This window comes from Bison bison, unplaced genomic scaffold (assembly GCF_000754665.1).
Source record: "Bison bison bison isolate TAMUID 2011002044 unplaced genomic scaffold, Bison_UMD1.0 scf7180017864181, whole genome shotgun sequence".
Classification (NCBI taxonomy): domain Eukaryota; kingdom Metazoa; phylum Chordata; class Mammalia; order Artiodactyla; family Bovidae; genus Bison; species Bison bison.
The window spans coordinates 9,463,704-9,480,435 of NW_011494753.1; the positions used below are offsets into that span (position 1 = coordinate 9,463,704).

The 16,732-nt window shown below is 46.0% G+C and overlaps 1 protein-coding gene across 3 annotated transcripts in view; it reads left to right on the top strand.

Annotated features, from left to right (window-relative positions):
• The window catches only part of STOML1 (stomatin (EPB72)-like 1), a 15,854-nt gene extending 13,455 nt beyond the window's left edge, over positions 1-2,399 (top strand). Inside the window, exons 8-10 of one of the 3 annotated variants that reach the window (XR_825568.1) lie at positions 1,087-1,149; positions 1,293-1,402; positions 1,880-2,399. The gene's annotated coding sequence lies outside the window, so the exon portion shown is untranslated. Of the gene's footprint in view, positions 1-1,086; positions 1,150-1,292 lie in introns of all 3 variants that reach the window. The other 2 variants (XR_825566.1, XR_825567.1) reach the window with 2 other exon arrangements.
• Positions 2,400-16,732: the final 14,333 nt, after the last annotated feature.

The window sequence follows — 16,732 nt, forward strand, 5'->3', positions numbered from 1 at the left end:
GTTTCTTTTTCTGTGAAATGTTATTTCATGTATTTTTTTTTTAGTGTTGGTTGTTTCTATTTTTGTTTTGACATCTGGAACTCTTTATACTAGAGAGATTAGTTCTTTTTGATATAAGTTGTAAAAATGTTTAACCCAATTTGTTGTTTGTAGTTTGACTTTGCTTATGATATTTTCCCATGAAATTTGACAGATGTATTTGAAATAATACATATTTTATTTTATGGCTTTTAGGTTTTAAGTCATAAGAAAAACTTCCATTCTAAGATCATAAAGGAATTCCATGTACTTCCATTATTTTATTTTTTACATGTAATTGTTTGACAAAGCCCCTGGGATTTAAATGAGCATAAAATATACAGAACCACACTTTTTTCAGTGCTGTGTATTTCTGTTTGCCTTGGGATCTATCTCTGGGTTTTCTGTTCTGTTCCATTTGTCTGTTCACTAAGACCACGTGGTTTTAATTATTGAGGCTTCATAAAATGTTGAATATCTATAAGATTAATTCTTTTTAATACTTCTTAAGACAGTCTTCCTGGGAATTTCCTGGCAGTCAGTGTTTAACCACTCAGCACTTTGACTGCCGAGGATGTGGGTTGACTCCTTGGTCTGAGAACTAAGATCCTAGACGCCACCCAGCGTAGCCAAATTAAAAAAAAAAAAAAAAGAAAGAAATTCTTCCTGCCTATTCTTGTTGCTGTTTTAAAATAAGCTTTAGAATTACCCTAGCCTTGCCTGGAGAATCCCAGGGACGGTGGAGCCTGATGGGCTGCCGTCTATGGGGTTGCACAGAGTCGGACATGACTGAAGCGACTTAGCAGCAGCAGCAGTAATTGTTTAGGGGACTTTTGTTGGTGGTCCAGTGGTTAAGACTCTTTGCTCCCAACACAGGGAACTTGGGTTCCATTTATGATTGGGGAACTAAGATCCTGCCTGCCAGTGGAGTGGTCAAAAAATTGTTTATATCTTTATGGAGACCGTATTAAATGTGTGAAATAACTCAAATAATTACAGTGTTTATGGTACTGAGTCTTCCTGTCCATGAACTGGCATGTTTTTATGTGTTTTTTTTTTCCCTCTTAGTGTTCTTCAGAAGTTTTGCAGTGTTCATACGGTCTTGAACATTTTTTTAAAGCTTATTCCCAGGTACTATATCTTTTCTGATACTACTATAAACGGGGGCTTTCCCTTCATTATATTATCCAGTCACTGTGCAATTTACTGCTCTGTAGGGGCTCTGTACCTTACTAACTTAATTCTTACCTTACTAACTGTATTTTTATTCATAGTACTTCAAAGTACTTCATCTTCAATATACAGTCGGATGTTGACAACTCACCTCCTCATATCAGTGCTTTAAAGTGCTTTCCCTTTTATAATTGCATTGGCTAGCGTGGAGGTGGGTATTTTTAAGGTGAAAGAGAGAGGATATTATGGGGAAAGATCCAGTAGAGAGAGAGGCAGAGAGAGACTGTAGAGGAAGAGAAGGGAATGGGATCCTGAGCCCTGATGGGATTAGCTCTGGACAAAGATTGACACCTCGCCCTGGAGAAAGAAGGGAAGAAGTAAGGCTGGGACCAGGATTCTGGCACTCCTGTGCGCATGGGGGTGGGCTGGGGTAGGCGGCAGCTCCGGGGTGTTTATTAACTGAACAGTTTGCAAGGAAGAGAAGTGCCAGTGGTAAATCATGGTCACTGTGTCACTTACACAGGCCTCACTGAGTTAGCCCTTTGGTGGGGCCTCCAAGCCAAAAATCATGAAATTGAGAGTGATGAGGTGGTGGGGACTTGGGGAGGTTTGTGTATTGCAGGGGTGGAAGCTGGGAGGAGAAATTTTCTGGTTCCTCCTGGTGAGTGGTTCTTGATTCCCATCCTAGGCCAAGTGGAGTCCAGCTCCCCCAACCAGGACAGCAAGAGATGACTGGTCCACAGATGGGATGACCGAGCACCAGCAGGTCCCCAGAAGGACTTCCCAGAGGGATTTGTGGCAGGACTGGGCCCAGAACCTGTGTCTCATGGCTCCAGCCCATGACTTCCTCTTCCATCAGTGGGGACTGTGGGGCAGTGGGATTGGCATGGAATAAAGAGGGTCTTAAGATTCTGGCTTTGTGTTGCTCCACTTAGCCTGGCTCCACTGTGTGGGGATGGGTGTGGACTGTGTGGGGGTGGGCAGAGGGGGGCATATTCCCCATCTGCTGCCCCAGATCCTCTGCCACTCAGCCAGGAGAAAGGCTGGAGAGAGAGAGAGGAAAGGAGTGAAGAGGGGAGAAAAGGAGAGGGAGGAGACTGAGGATCAAAGGGACTTGCCCACCACAGTCCTCAGCCTAGAGCTTCTTCCCCTGGACTGGGACTCCAGTGTGCTTCCACTGACTTTCCAGAGATTGGCAGTGTCCACCATATAACAGGCACCAGCAACTGGTTTTTAAAATGGACTTGTTGCAGGACTTCCCTGGTGGTCCAGTGGCTAAGACTCCAAGCCCCCTATGCAGGGGGCGAGAGTTCAATCCCTAGTTAGGAAACTAGATCCCGCATGCCACAACTAAGAGTTAGCGTGCTTCAGCTAAGACCCAGCACAGCCAAATAAATAAACACACATTAATTTTTTTTTTAATGGACTTGTTGTGTAAGATGAAGCAGCATTAGATTTGCTGAGGAAGATGAAGACAGACAGAGCACAGGTGAAGCTAGGAAGAAAGGAGAGACCAAGGGAGACAGGGAGAGACAGACAGATGGAGAGGGATGCTGGAAGATGAACAAGGAGAGACAAAGCAACAGGGAGACGGACAGCAAGGAGGTAGGAGCCAAACCATGGTACCTGCCACAGGGGCGAAAACAGGGCCCTGAGGGTCACCCTGGAGGGGCCAGAGTCACACCTGAGGGGAACAGAAGATGCTTGCGGTGGGGGCACCCAGCTGTCTCTTGGGACACTTTGTCCTGTTCTGTGTTTTTTCTCCTTGAAGGAGCTAGCAGAAGCCCAGTCGTGAGCTTGTGGCACCGTCTTGTGGCAGTTTGGGGGGTAGCTGGTTTTCTCCTGGAAGTGCTTTCAAAGGCTGGGAAGGATCTTGGGGGCAAAGGAGCTGCTGCTGTGGAGAGAAAGTGAAGAGTAGAACCAGAGCCTGGGGCGCAGGCCTGGGAGATGCCCACCTTACCCAACTGCTCCCATACACGCTCACATACCCACCCCTGTGTGCACCCAGGCCCAGGGTTGGTGAAGCAGGGATGAGGGGTCAGGAGGGATGTGGGAGGCTGGATAATGTGAGGGTTTGGCCAGGAGAACTGGGGGAGATTGACCAGAGAGAGGAACAGGGAAACTGCAGATCATGGAGCTAAATCTGCAAAATGGAGCCAATTATATCAAAAGGCAGTTTAAGACCTTTCTAGGATGAGGTATCTCCCCCAAATCAATTATTGAAATGCACAGAATTGTCAAATATAACATATTACCATAAAATAACACAAAGTGATTTTTGTAAGTTTGCCTTGGAAATTATTTGACTAAGAGTAATTCACTCACGGTGTAATTATCTGCATGTTCTCAGCACTCCTTGGGGTTCTCCGCACTCCGTGGGCATTCATTTACATTCTGGAAGTACTTGTGGAGTTAAAAAAAAATCTACAAATTATTTACAAATAGAATGAAATTCTTATGAATACTACACATTTAATAATTAAAGAAGTTGACACATTAATGATATAAGTTAACAATTGATGACATTTTTTAGACATTTGATTAAAACATTTATTAATTTGGGCTGTTCTGTAGTTTTTGCATTTTAGAGCCAGACTTTCAGGTTTTAAACATTTAATGTAGGTTCTTGAGAAGTTCTGGGACTCTGGTCACTATATCCCCTGGGATTACCTTACCTGAACAGTAAGTGGCTCTGGTAGTATTGATTTGGTGAAAAAGTTCATTCAAGTATTTCTATATGATCTCATGGAAAAACCCAAATGAACGTTTTGGCCAACCCAATACCCTATTGGAGAGCTATGAAGAGTAAAAATATATGAAAGCAATATATGAAAGCATTTAGCACAATGTCCAGTAAACTCCAAGCACCCAATAAGCAAGAGATGTCATTAAGTATACTTGCATACACACATAATCCCATATTCATTCTAAAAAATTGTTTTGGGCACTCACCTTACATTAGACCAAGCAATGTCTTAGGTGCCGGAGTAGTTGCTAAGTTGCATCCCACTCTTTGCGATGCTGTGAACTGCAGCACACCAGGCTCCCCTGTCCTTCACTGTCTCCTGGAGTTTGCTCAGATTCATGTCCATTGAGTATCTGCTGGAGTTTGCTCAGACTCATGTCCATTGAGTTGGTGATGCCATCCAACCATCTCATTCTCCGTGGCTCTCCTTTTGCCTTCAATCTTTTTCCCAGCATCAGGGGCTTTTCCAGTTAGTTGGCTTTTCACATCAGGTGGCCAGAGTACTGGAGCTTCAGCGTCAGCACCAGTCCTCCCTATGAATATTCAGGGTTGATTTCTTTTGGGATTGAATTATTTGGTCTCCTTACAGTCCAAGGGACTCTCGAGAGTCTTCCATAGCACTGCAATTCGAAAGCATCAATTCTTCAGCTCCAGCACAATTTGAAAGCTGGAGACTGCCAGTAGCCTTAATCAGTACACACCTGAAGCTTTCCTTCCATTTTTCACTATAGAGCTTTCCAGTCCTCTGCCTGTCTTTGAGTCTCTGCCAGGACAAAGCGATGGTGGCTGACTCCTTTGCTCTATAGCAAGCTCTGAAAAAATAACCTTTTTTTTTCCCATTTGGCTGGTCTTCATTTATTTCCACAAATGACAAAAACTGCCTAACATTATAAAAGCTGCTCTGTTGAGAATAAACTGTATGGAAAAGTATGGAGACCCATTAAGAGGCCATTGTAATAATCCAGGCAAGAGATGATAGTGACTTGGACCATGCTGATAGCAGAGCAGGCGATTAGAAGGAATTAGATTATAGTTACGTGTATTTTATTATTTTATTTTGAAATTATAGATTCATTGGCAGCTGCAAAGAAATGCACAGAGAAGTCCCATGTCTGCCTCCCTGAGCCACCCTAGCATCTCATATAACCACCAAACTGTATCAAAACCAAGGAATTGACATTGGGATAATCAATCAGATTTATTCAAATTTCACTGGCTATATGTGTGCTTATTTGTGTGTGTGTGTGTATAGCTCTACACAATTGAATCACATCTAGGCTATACATGAGTAACCACCACAGCAATCAAGATGCTCTATGGTACTGTCCTTGGCATCACCTCTTTATAGTCAAACCCCTCCTTCCTGTTGCTCACTCTGACAGCCACTAATCTGTAGTCTTATCTCCATGATTATGTTCCTCAGGATTGCCAGATAAATGGAGTCCTGCAGTATGTATCCTTTTGAGGTTGGCTGTTTCACTCAGCTGAACTCCCTAGAGATGCACCCCAGGTGTTGATGTGTTCGCAGTTGACCCTCTTTCCTGCTGACTGTTGTCCTGTGGTATAACAGTATACCACAGGGTGTGGTATAACACCCTCTTTCTTGCTGAGTGTTGTATTGTGGTGTGGACGCACCGCAGTGGGTTTCACACTTCCCCCTCTGAAGGACATCTGAGTAGTTTGCAGGCTTGGCTATGACAAGTAAAGCTGCTATGAACTTTTGTGTACAAGTTCTTCTGTGAATGTAAGTCTTCGTTTCTCTGGGATAAATGCAATGGCTGGGCCCTTGTTAGGTCTGTTTTTAGTTTTGAACTGGTATGTTGATATTTTTTAGTCTGTCTACCCTCTGATGAAGAAGGGTTAAGAGGCTTATGGAAGCTTCCTGATGGGAGAGACTGACTGACTGAGGGGGAAATTGGGTCTTGCTCTGATGGGCAGGGTTCAGTAAAACTTTAAGCAGTTTTCTGTTGGTGGGCTGGGTTGTGTTCCTTTCCTGTTATTTGACCTGAGGCCAAACTATGGTGGAGGTAATGAAGATAATGGTGACCTCCTTCAAAAGGTCGCTTGCATGCACTGCTACACTCAGTGCCCCTAGCTCTGCAGCAGGCCACTGCCCACCCATGCCTCCACTGGAGACTCCTGGACACTTACTGGATGAAGCACAAGCTGGAATCAAGATTGCCAGGAGAAATATTAATAACCTCAGATATGCAGATGACACCACCCTTATGGCAGAAAGCGAAGAAGAACTAAAGAGCCTCTTGATAAAAGTGAAAGAGGACAGTGATAAACTTGGCTTAATATTCAACATTCTGAAAACTAAGATCATGGCACCTATCACTTCATGGCAAATAGATGGGGAAACAATGGAAACAGTGACAGACTTATTTTGGGGGGCTCCCAAATCGCTGCAGGTGGTGAGTGCAGTCATGAAATTAAAAGACACTTGCTCCCTGGAAGAAAAGCTATGACCAACCTAGACAGCATATTAAAAAGCAGAGACATTACTTCTGTCTAGTAAGTAGATCTGTCTAGTCAAAGCTATGGTTTTTCCAGTGGTCATGTATGGATGTGAGAGTTGGACTATAAAGAAAGCTGAGCACCAAAGAATTGATGATGCTTTTGTTGTGTTGGAGAAGACTCTTGAGAGTCCCTTGGACTGCAAGGAGATCCAGCCTGTCAATCCTAAAGGAAATCAGTCCTGAATATTCATTGGAAGGACTGATGTTGAAGCTGAAACTCCAATACTTGGGCCACCTGATGTGAAGAACTGACTCAATGGAAAAAACCGTGATGCTGGTAAAGATTGAGGGCAGGAAGAGAAGGGGACGACGGAGGATGAGATGGCTGGATGGCATCACCGACTCAATGGACATGAGTTTGGGTAAACTCCAGGAGTTGGTGATGGACAGGGAGGCCTGGCGTGCTGCAGTCCATGGGGTCGCAAAGAATCAGACACGACTGGGCAACTGAACTGAACTGAACTGAAGTTGATATTTTATAGATAGAGCCAAAGAATCTCCTGATAGACTGGACGTGGGTGTGAGAGTAAAGGAGACGAATCAGGGTTCGAAATGGGCCAAGGCACTTGGTACTGAAACATCGTAGGGGCTCAGTAAATGCCAGCCATTCAAGTGACAGCAAACACGGCTGTGGGGAAATGAGAAAGCCTGTGAGACACAAGTCACAAAAAGTACCTGACAAAAGGTTAGGAATGAGTCAGAGGGCATTTAGTGTCCGGAAACCCCTTGGATTATTTGCATGTAAAAATGAAAGAGGGGTTTCACTTCTTCTTAGGATGAAGAAAGCTGCAAGAAAATGTCACTCCCATTCTGACAAGAAGAAGCCAGGAATCTGCAAAACTGTAATTTTTTAAACCCATGAGAGAACTGAGATCATCATAGGCAACCAAGAGAACTGAATTCCAAACAGGCAAACGGTTTTGCCTTGGGGAGAGCATGCTGGAGGGCGGGGGAGTTTGCCCCACCCCCACGCTCAACTCTTTCCCGGGAGGAAGACTGGAAGCAGAGCAGTAGTGGGAGAGGGAAGAGAACCCCCTGGTGGCCCGCGTGTGCAAGTGACTGGCTGCTGCGGGAAGGCAGGCTTTACCTTCCCAGAGGAAGTTCTCTAAAAGCCTCTGGGTTTGGGGAGGGAGATGGGAGGGAGCTTCAAAAGGGAGGAGATATATGAATACCTATGGCTGATTCATGTTGAGATTTGACAGAAAACAGCAAAATTCTGTAGAGCAATTATCCTTCAATAAAAGATAATTTTAAAAGCCTCTGGGGTGTTGGGGGGGAGATGGTGGGACGCAGCACACTGCTGGAGGAGAGGCAGAAACTAAGATCCACTGCTTCTGGGAGGATAAAAGTCAGCGCCCCCTCTCGTCCCTGTGGGGCGGGCAGGAAAGATTCTCCTACCCAAGACGAAGGCGAGGGTCAGGAACACTGCCAAGGGGCACCCTGTGGGTCCCAGGTACACAGGCTCAGTGAGTGAGGCTGGACCCGGGAGGACCGAGAAACAGCAACAGCAGTGTACCACTAGGGGGCGAGCAAGAGCACACAGAGGGAACCACTCCGTGGAAGAGGCAGGCAGGGACCTTTGAAAGCAAACAGTGGGACGAAAATTCTGTGGAACACCTGAAGTACAAGGACTCCATTTTAAATATAAAGACCTAGGTAGGTTAAAAGTAAAAGTAAAAAAAAAAAAAAAAAAAAACTGATCCAAAGCTCAAGTGTCTATATTCAGTTCAGTTCAGTCGCTCAGTCGTGTCTGATTCTTTGCAACCCCATGGACGCCAGGCTTCCCTGTCCATTACCAACTCCCGGAGCCTACTCAAACTCATGTCCGTCGCATCGGTGATGCCATCCAACCATCTCATCCTCTGTTGTCTCCTTCTCCTCCTGCCTTCAATCTTTCTCAGCATTAGGGCCTTTTCCATCGAGTCAGTTCTTCGCATCAGGTGGCCAACGTATTGGAGTTTCAGCTTCAGCATCAGTCCTTCCAATGAATATTGAGGACTGATTTCCTTTAGGATTGACTGGTTGGATCTCCCTGCCATCTGAGGGACTCTCAAGAGTCTTCTCCTACACAACAAAAGCATCAATTCTTTGGCACTCAGCTTTCTCTGTAGTCCTACTCTCACATCCATACATGACTACTGGAAAAACCATAGCTTTGACTAGACAGACCTTTGTTGATGAAGTAATGTCTCTGCTTTTTAATATGCTGTCTAGATTGGTCATAGCTTTTCTTCCAAGGAGCAAGCATCTTTTAATTTCATGACTGCACTCACCATCTGCAGTAATTTTGGAGCCCCCAAAAGGAAAGTCTGACACTGTTTCCATTGTTTCCCCATCTATTTGCCATGAAGTGATGGGACCAGATGCCACGATCTTAGTTTTCAGAATGTTGAGTTTTAAGCCAACTTTTTCACTCTCCTCTTTCACTTTCATCAAGAGGCTCTTACTTCTTATTCTCTTTCTGCCATAAGGGTGGTGTCATCTGCATATCTGAGGTTACTGGTATTTCTCCCCGCAATCTTGATTCCAGCTTGTACTTCATCCAGCCCGGCATTTTGCATGATGTACTCTGCATATAAGTTAAATAAGCAGGGTGACAATATACAGGCCAGACATACTCCTTTCCTGATTTGGAACCAGTCTGTTGTTCCACATCCAGGTCTAACTGTTGCTTCTTGACCTGCATATAGGTTTCTCAAGAGGCAGGTAAGGTGGTCTGGTATTCCCATCTCTTGGAGAGTTTTCCACAGTTTGCTGTGATCCACACAGTCAAAGGTGTTGGCATAGTCAATAAAGCAGAAATAGATGTTTTTCTGGAACTCTCGCTTTTTCGATGATCCAGTGGATGTTGGCAATTTGATCTCTGGTTCCTCTGCCTTGTCCAAATCCAGCTTGAACATCTGGAAGTTTATGGTTCACATACTGTTGAAGCCTGGCTTGGAGAATTTTGAGCATTACTTTGCTAGTGTGTGAGATGAGTGCAATTGTGTGGTAGTTTGAACATTATTAACATGAGACAAAGTAGATTAGGAAACAGAATATTTTCAGGAATAGAGGGACAATTCATAATGAAAAAGAGGTCAAGTTCATCAAGAATAAAAAGGGCCTCAAAGTGATGACCTGTAGAATGGACCATCAGGATACATACGAGTACAACTGATAGACTTGAAAGGAGAAATAGGCAAATCTTAATATTTGATAGAACGAGTGACTAAACAGAAAATCCACTTGGATATGGATAACTTGAATAACACTATTAACCAGTTTAATCTGAATGACATTTATAGGGTTGACTCCACCTAACAACAGCAGGATATATATTCTTTTAAAGGCATATGGAACTGTACCAAGTTAGACCATATGCTAAGCCATAAAACAAGAATCAACAAATTAAAAATAATTAAACTCATGCAAGTATGTTCTCTCTTCATAATAAAATTAAGCTATAAATCAATAACCAAAAGATATCTGGAAAATCCCCAAATAATTGGAAATTAAAGAATACATTTTTAAATAACTGATTCAAAGAATAAAATGAAAATAATTAGAAATATTTTAATTAATTGAAAGTGAAAACACAACTTATCAAAATTTAAAGCAGCACTTGGAAGTTATAGCACTATGTATTTATATTAGAAAATAGAGGAGAATATGACTTTGTTTAGGTAGAGATTTCTTAGATAAAATAAAGAGTGCAATCCATAAAAGAAAAAAACTCTTGATTATATTGCTTTCATCAAAATTAAAAACTTCTGTGCTTCCAAAATTACTAGTAAGAAAATAAAAATACAAACCACAGATTGGGAAAAAATATTTGCAAAACATTTAACTGATAAAGTATTTGTATCCAGAACAGATAATTCTTCCAACTCTGTAATGACAGACAATTAAAAATGGGCAAAGGATTTGAACAGAAACTTCATCAGACATGAGATACGATGGAAAATATGTATGTGAACAGATGCTCAACATTATTAGTCATTTGGGAAATGAAAATTAAAACCACAATGAAATAACAGTACTTACTTCCTAGAATGGTTTAAAAACAGACACACACACACAGTATGAAGTGCTGGCAGTAGTTACTTTGTGGAGCAATAGCCACTCTGGAAAACAGTTTGGCAGTTTCTTGTACAGTTAAACATACACTTATATGACTGAGAGCCTCATTCCTAGGTATTCACCCCCCCCCCAAAAAAAAAATGTATGCCCACTCAAAGACCTGTATGTGAATATTGACAGCAGTTTTTTTGTTTTTGTTTTTTGTAATGGCCCCAAACCAGAAACAACCCAAATACATAATTTCTGAAATAAATGGAAAAACAAACTGTGGTCCACACAATGAAATACTTCTCAGCAATAAAAAGGAACAAGCTGTTGATACAACATGGATGAGTTTCAAAAGCATTATGTCAAGTGGAGGAAGACAGATACCAAAGGCCACATACTGAATCACTCCATTCATATGAGATTCTGGGAAAGACAAAACTGTAGGGACAGAAAGCAGAGTAACAGCTGCCGGGAGATGTGGGTGGAGGTAGAAAATCGACTGCAAAGACGCATAAGAAAACTTAAGGGTCATGGAAATATTTTACATCCTGATTGGGGTGGGGGGTTTCTACAACTACACATACTTGTCAAAACTCATCAAAATGTATGCCTAAAATGGGTGAATTTTACTGTAGGTGGATTATTCTTTAATATATCTGAATTATATTTTAAAAGTGAAAGGTGTAATAGCTGTGAGTCAGAAATGGACTTTGATGTCACATATCCTGGAAATGGGGCTTCCCTGATGGCTCAGCTGGTAAAGAATCTGCCTGCAATGTGGGAGACCCAGATTTGATCCCTGGGTGGGGAAGATCCCATGGAGAAGGGAATGGCTACCCACTCCAGTATTCTTGCCTGGAGAATTCCATGAACAGAGGAGCCTGGCGGGCTGCAGTACATGGGGTCGCAGAGTTGGACTTGACTGAAGCAACTTAGCACATCACATCCTGGAAATAGAGTCCTGCGCCATCTAGTGGCTTCCTAGGGCAGTGACACTCCTATTTGCTGGCTGAGAAGCTCCTAGCCTTCTGGAACCCCAGACAGAGGCCAAGGCGTCCCTTCTCTTGTCTGCCATGGATACCCTGCCACTTGGATCAAGTACCTTGAATCCAGGATTCTGTTGCCCTGGTCACCACAGGCACTGTCCCCAGGCTTTTTTGGGGTATACATGTTGATACAGAAAAGAAGGAATTCCAACCAGGACTTGACTATTTAATCAGATGTGGCCAATCCCAGCAGGGAGAAAAGAAGACAGTAACTTATTTAAAAACAAACAAACACTTGAGAACTTCTCAAAAAGGAAAAGAAGTGACAAATTATCAACTTAATGTGGTATTTCAGCTGACTTCAAGGTTCTAGCAAGCAGCAATTATTCAAACTGTAGCCTTTTTGTATTTTTTGCAAGCTTTGCACACCTGCTCCATTTTATTCTCTCTGCTTCCTTAGAGGAGCACTTAGGACTGTACAAAGGGAATGTTGGGTCCAAACTGCCTGGAGCCAGATATCGGGCCCAGTTTTGCCCCACCACAAGTCTGGGGCCCAGGAAAGCATTCCAAACACTGGGTGTTGGACAATTGTGGGCGCCTCTAACCTCTTTAGGCAACACCATAACGGGATTTCATTTGCTGGCCTTTTATCCAGGGTTTTGTATACACTGCCGAAGTAAAACTTGTCTGTGGTTATCATCATGAAGGTCAGTAGGGAGGACACTTGTCTTTGTCAGATTTGAGTGTCAGGAGTACATGAACTTTATAAAATCCATTTGGATGCATAAAACCCATCCATCATTTCCCCCATACGCTCTGGAAAAGTTTAAATAGAGAAATAGAAATGACCTGTTTTTTCTAGTTTGGAAGAACTCATAAGAATACTCTCTACATCTTGTATCTTTTTTAGAGAAATTTGTAAAATTTCTTCTGTAGTTATAGGTCTTTCACTCACTGAGTCCATTTTGGCAATTTACAAATATATTCCTAGAATATTGTTTTTAATGGTGAAACACTTATTAATAAGCATGAAAAATGCATGTACTATTCTCTTAAATTTCAAAAGTCATCTTCATAGCTGTGTTATTACTTCCTTTCTAACCTCGTATTTGGTATTATTTTCTTGACTAGACCAGTTGGTGGGTTGTCTATTTTGTCTATGCCTTCCCCTTCCCATAAAGAACAATCTAGACATGAATTCTACTACTTCTAAGAGGAATTATGCTTGTTCTTGCCCAGCCACTTTTTGAGCTGCTGTTTCTAGGAGTCATGAATCTAGAGAGCTGTGGAGGAAGGCGATGAAGGTTTGAACGGTGCCCTGGCTCTGCTTCAAAGCACAGGCATATGGTTTTCTGTCTGGTCTCAGATGCCTTGAGGATCTGATGGAAGCCACACCCCTGCCTCCAGAAATTTGCCTGCAATTGAATCTTGGCTGTCCTATTTACTAGCTGAGGGAACTGGGGTGAGTCATATGATTCTCTAGACCTCAGCTTCCCCATCTCCCAAATGGGAATAATAACAGTGCTTTCCTCATAGGGTCATTGTGAGGATTAAGTAGCATAACTTTTGTATAGCATTTGTGGGAGAGCCTGGCGCATGGCTAGGGCTTCCCTGGTGGCTCAGATGGTAAAGAATCTGCCTGCAATGCAGGAGACCTGGATTTGATCCCTGGGTCAGGAAGATCTGCTGGAGAAGGGAATGGCTACCCACTCCAGTATTCTGGCCTGGAGAATTCCATGGAGAGGAGAGCCTTGTGGGCTCCAGTCCATGAGGCCGCAGAGTTCTACACGTACTCTCGTACTCTCACTCGTACTCTCGTACTTTGTACGAGAGCGACTCGTACTCTCACACTTCGGCTGGCACCACTGTCAGTGGCTCACAGTTCAGGAAGTTAAGCGTCATCACCCTCATCATTAGTGGTCTCCGCCTGCGGGCCCTTTTCTCTCTCCACCCCCGAAGGTCCTTGTGCTTCCCCCACCTCAAGGTCCAGATCTGTGGGGGCTTCTGTGAGCCAAGGCACACCGTGGGGTGATGGAAAGACAGAAAGTGAAGTCGCTCAGTCGTGTCCGACTATTCGCAACCCCATGGACTATAGCCTACCAGGATCCTCCGTCCATGGGATTTTCCAGGCAAGATTACTGGAGTCAGTTGCCATTTCCTTCTCCAGGGAAATCTTCCCCACCCAGGGATCGAACCTCGGGGTCTCCTGCATTGTAGGCAGACACTTTACTGTCTGAGCTACCAGGCAAGTCCTGGGGTGATGGAAGTTTGTCCCAAATGGGAAGAGGAAAGGAGGGAGGAGTTAGTTAGTAGCAAGGACAATGTCCTGCTACTGGCGATGCCCTGAGGATGTATGAACCTCAAGGGACATGCTGCGTGGGGTCCTTGTGCCTAGGCTTTGCAGGAAGCAGAGATACCTGCCCTCGAGTGTTCATTCATCAAGCCTGCATGCCATGACTAGAGGGGACTGAAGACCACAGGCCCCTCTCTGATGTTCTGGGCCTTTTGAGGCTTCTAGGATGAGAGTAAAATGGCTCAGAGCATTGAATTTCCCACCTGGTAACCAGGGGCTCAAAGTGGATTACATTAATTTGTTTTTTTTTAAAGAATGATTTCACTTAGCTAGGGCAAATGGGAACCAAAGTCCATACCTGCTTCCCCTGTCTTCCATGCCTTGAGTTTCTCTGCTGAAGCTTTTTTAGGACTTTCTCATTCTTAGAAAGTTCTGCTGCAATTTCCAGGGTGATGTGTGTCAGATGAGCCCTTGGGTCCTGAGTTCTGGCTGCTCTCTTGACCTGAATCCTTGATTCCCCAGTGAAGTTTCTAGGATGTGGGCAGTGCCTTTCATTCTCCTTAGCTGACTGGTGCCCATCCTGCCCACGGGCATTGCCTATAGGACTCAGTCTGGGGGGCAGCAAGGAGTTTATGGGGAGGTGGGGCTTCCCAACAAAGGCTGTAGTTGGGTGTGTACCCAACTTGGCCACAGTGAGGAGTAGCTGTGTTGGGACCATCCCTGGGCATGACCAGCAGGGCTCAGAGGTCTGGAGGGTGGCCAACGGGGCTTTGGTATCTTGACCATGAAGGGGAGATGCTTGGTGGGAGCTGGGGAGTGATGCCCCTGCCCCGAGCTGGAAGGGCAGGCGTCGTTAACCTCACTCAGTCTGAAGCAGCAGGCAAGCAGGAACCTTCCTCAGGAGGCTGGCCCCAGGGGCGGGCATCAGGTGTGCGGCCAGCGCAGATGCCAAGGGACCCCCAACGCAGAGAGGAGGGGCTTGGCACACAGGCATTGCCATGGACCAAGAGGGAACCTGTTTGGCACCCAGCCCCTTACCACCCAGCAAGCCCCACACTGTTTTCTTGGAAGGCGGCTTCCAAGGAATAACCTTTTTTTGGTTCAGGCTTGAAGGTGGTTTGCGCCTCCTCCCCTTCTGCTCCTCCTGCCGCAGTCTCGCTCATCCTCACCCTCTAGCCCCCCAGTCCCCGTTCCCCAGGAGCACTGGGCCTCCCTAGGAGCCTCCCTTGAGCATCGGCTGAAGCCTGTGGCCTCAGACAGGCTCCTCTAGGCTTCAGCTTTCTGACGTGGCAACTGGGGACTCTTGACTCTACCTCTTGGGACCTTCTGACAGTCTGGAATTTGGTGACCTTGTCTGAACTCTCCTTGCCCTCCTGGGGGGCACCTAGGAAGGAGAGCGGTGGGGCTGGAGTCAGGACAGAGTCTTGGAGGCACACAGGGGTACAGGCTGTGGCAGAACGGGACCCCTGGAAGGCAGGCTTCTGCCTGCACCCCCTCTCAGTCCTGCCATCCAGCTCCAGATGGAGAGCGGCAGGGCCACAGCCCTCCCCCCGAGTCGGGAAAGAGTCGAACCCTAGCAAGACTTAGTGAGGGAAGGCGAGAGGGGCTGTAGCCATGTTCCACTTGTCCTCTGCCTGGGCTGGTGAATGGCTCAAGGGCTCCAGTGGGCTGGGGCCAGGGCCTTCTGGAAGCACAGCATGGCTCCAGGAAGACGGCCCTCTCCACCCTGTTGGAGCGCCTACCTGCTCCGGGGGTCCTGAGGCATGACCAGTGTGAGAGCCAGAAGGGGGCACCCCCTTCTCCTTGGAGGACTCTGAGTGCAGCAGGTGGGAGAGACCACAAGGACCTGGACGTGGCCTAACACCCTGCAGCTGACCTGCAGGAGTAGCTCACGGGCTCTCCATGCCACATGTGGGCCAGGCAGGAGAGCATTCCCATTTTACTGACGGGGAAACTGAGGCCCAGAGGTGTTGCAGGCCTTGCCCAAAGTCACACAGCCGGTGGGCAGGAGAACTGGCCCTGAAACTCCCAGCCCGGGTTCTTGGGCCAAGTTTCTTTCCCTTTGTCATTACTGTCACTGCCCTGGGAAGGAAGGGAGCTGGCAGGCGTGGGTGCAAAGGTGTTCCAAGGGCTTGTGGGAGGAGACGAAAAGGGGAAGTGCCTTCCTCTGCTCCTTCCGGCCCGGATCTGGGGTCCAGAAGCTCAGGGTACTGCTGCCAGGACAGGAGCGAACGGGCCACCGCCTCCACCAGCCTCTGCCAAGTAAGCTCTTCTCCCTTCCCTTCCTGGGCTCCACCACTGCCCCCAGAGGCTGTCTCACTAGGTAGGGAATGTTTTCATGTTGGGGGGTGCACCCCCTCCAGCCCCTGTGAGCAGGAACTGTCTCTGACTCTAATGTGCACTCTGTTCCACCATAGGCTGGGCATTCAGTAGGCGCTCAATATGCGAGAAGGGGGCAGGTGGCTGGTGGAGGGGGTGACTGTTTGAGAGCAAGGCGGGGTGGGTGGTGGTGGAGGATGAGATGCTGGGGGCCCCTCCCCCAGTGTGTCGTGGGCCTCTCCCCACGCAGAGGGCTTGGTGCCGAAAGACCCTATGGGGCTTCCACCGGGGGCTCGAGGCCCTCTCGGTCAAGCTGTGGTCCTGACAAGGTGGTGGCTGCCCTTTCCACATTCTGCTGCCAAGGATGGATCCCAAGCGTGTCTCCTGAGCCCAACCTAGCTTTGGTCATCCCGGCCGGCAGGCCACATGCAGAAAACCACAGAGTAGAAAAACCTTGTTTTATTCAGCCCAGGCCTGGGCAATCTTACTCTGTGGTATGGCCAAAATATAAAAAATAAAAACCAACAACCAACAAAATAACGTGGTAGGGGAGAGTTAAGTACACAGTGGGGCCTGGCATCCGGAGTCCCTGTGGTTTCGGCCCCCGTTCGCTCCCTGAGGCGGG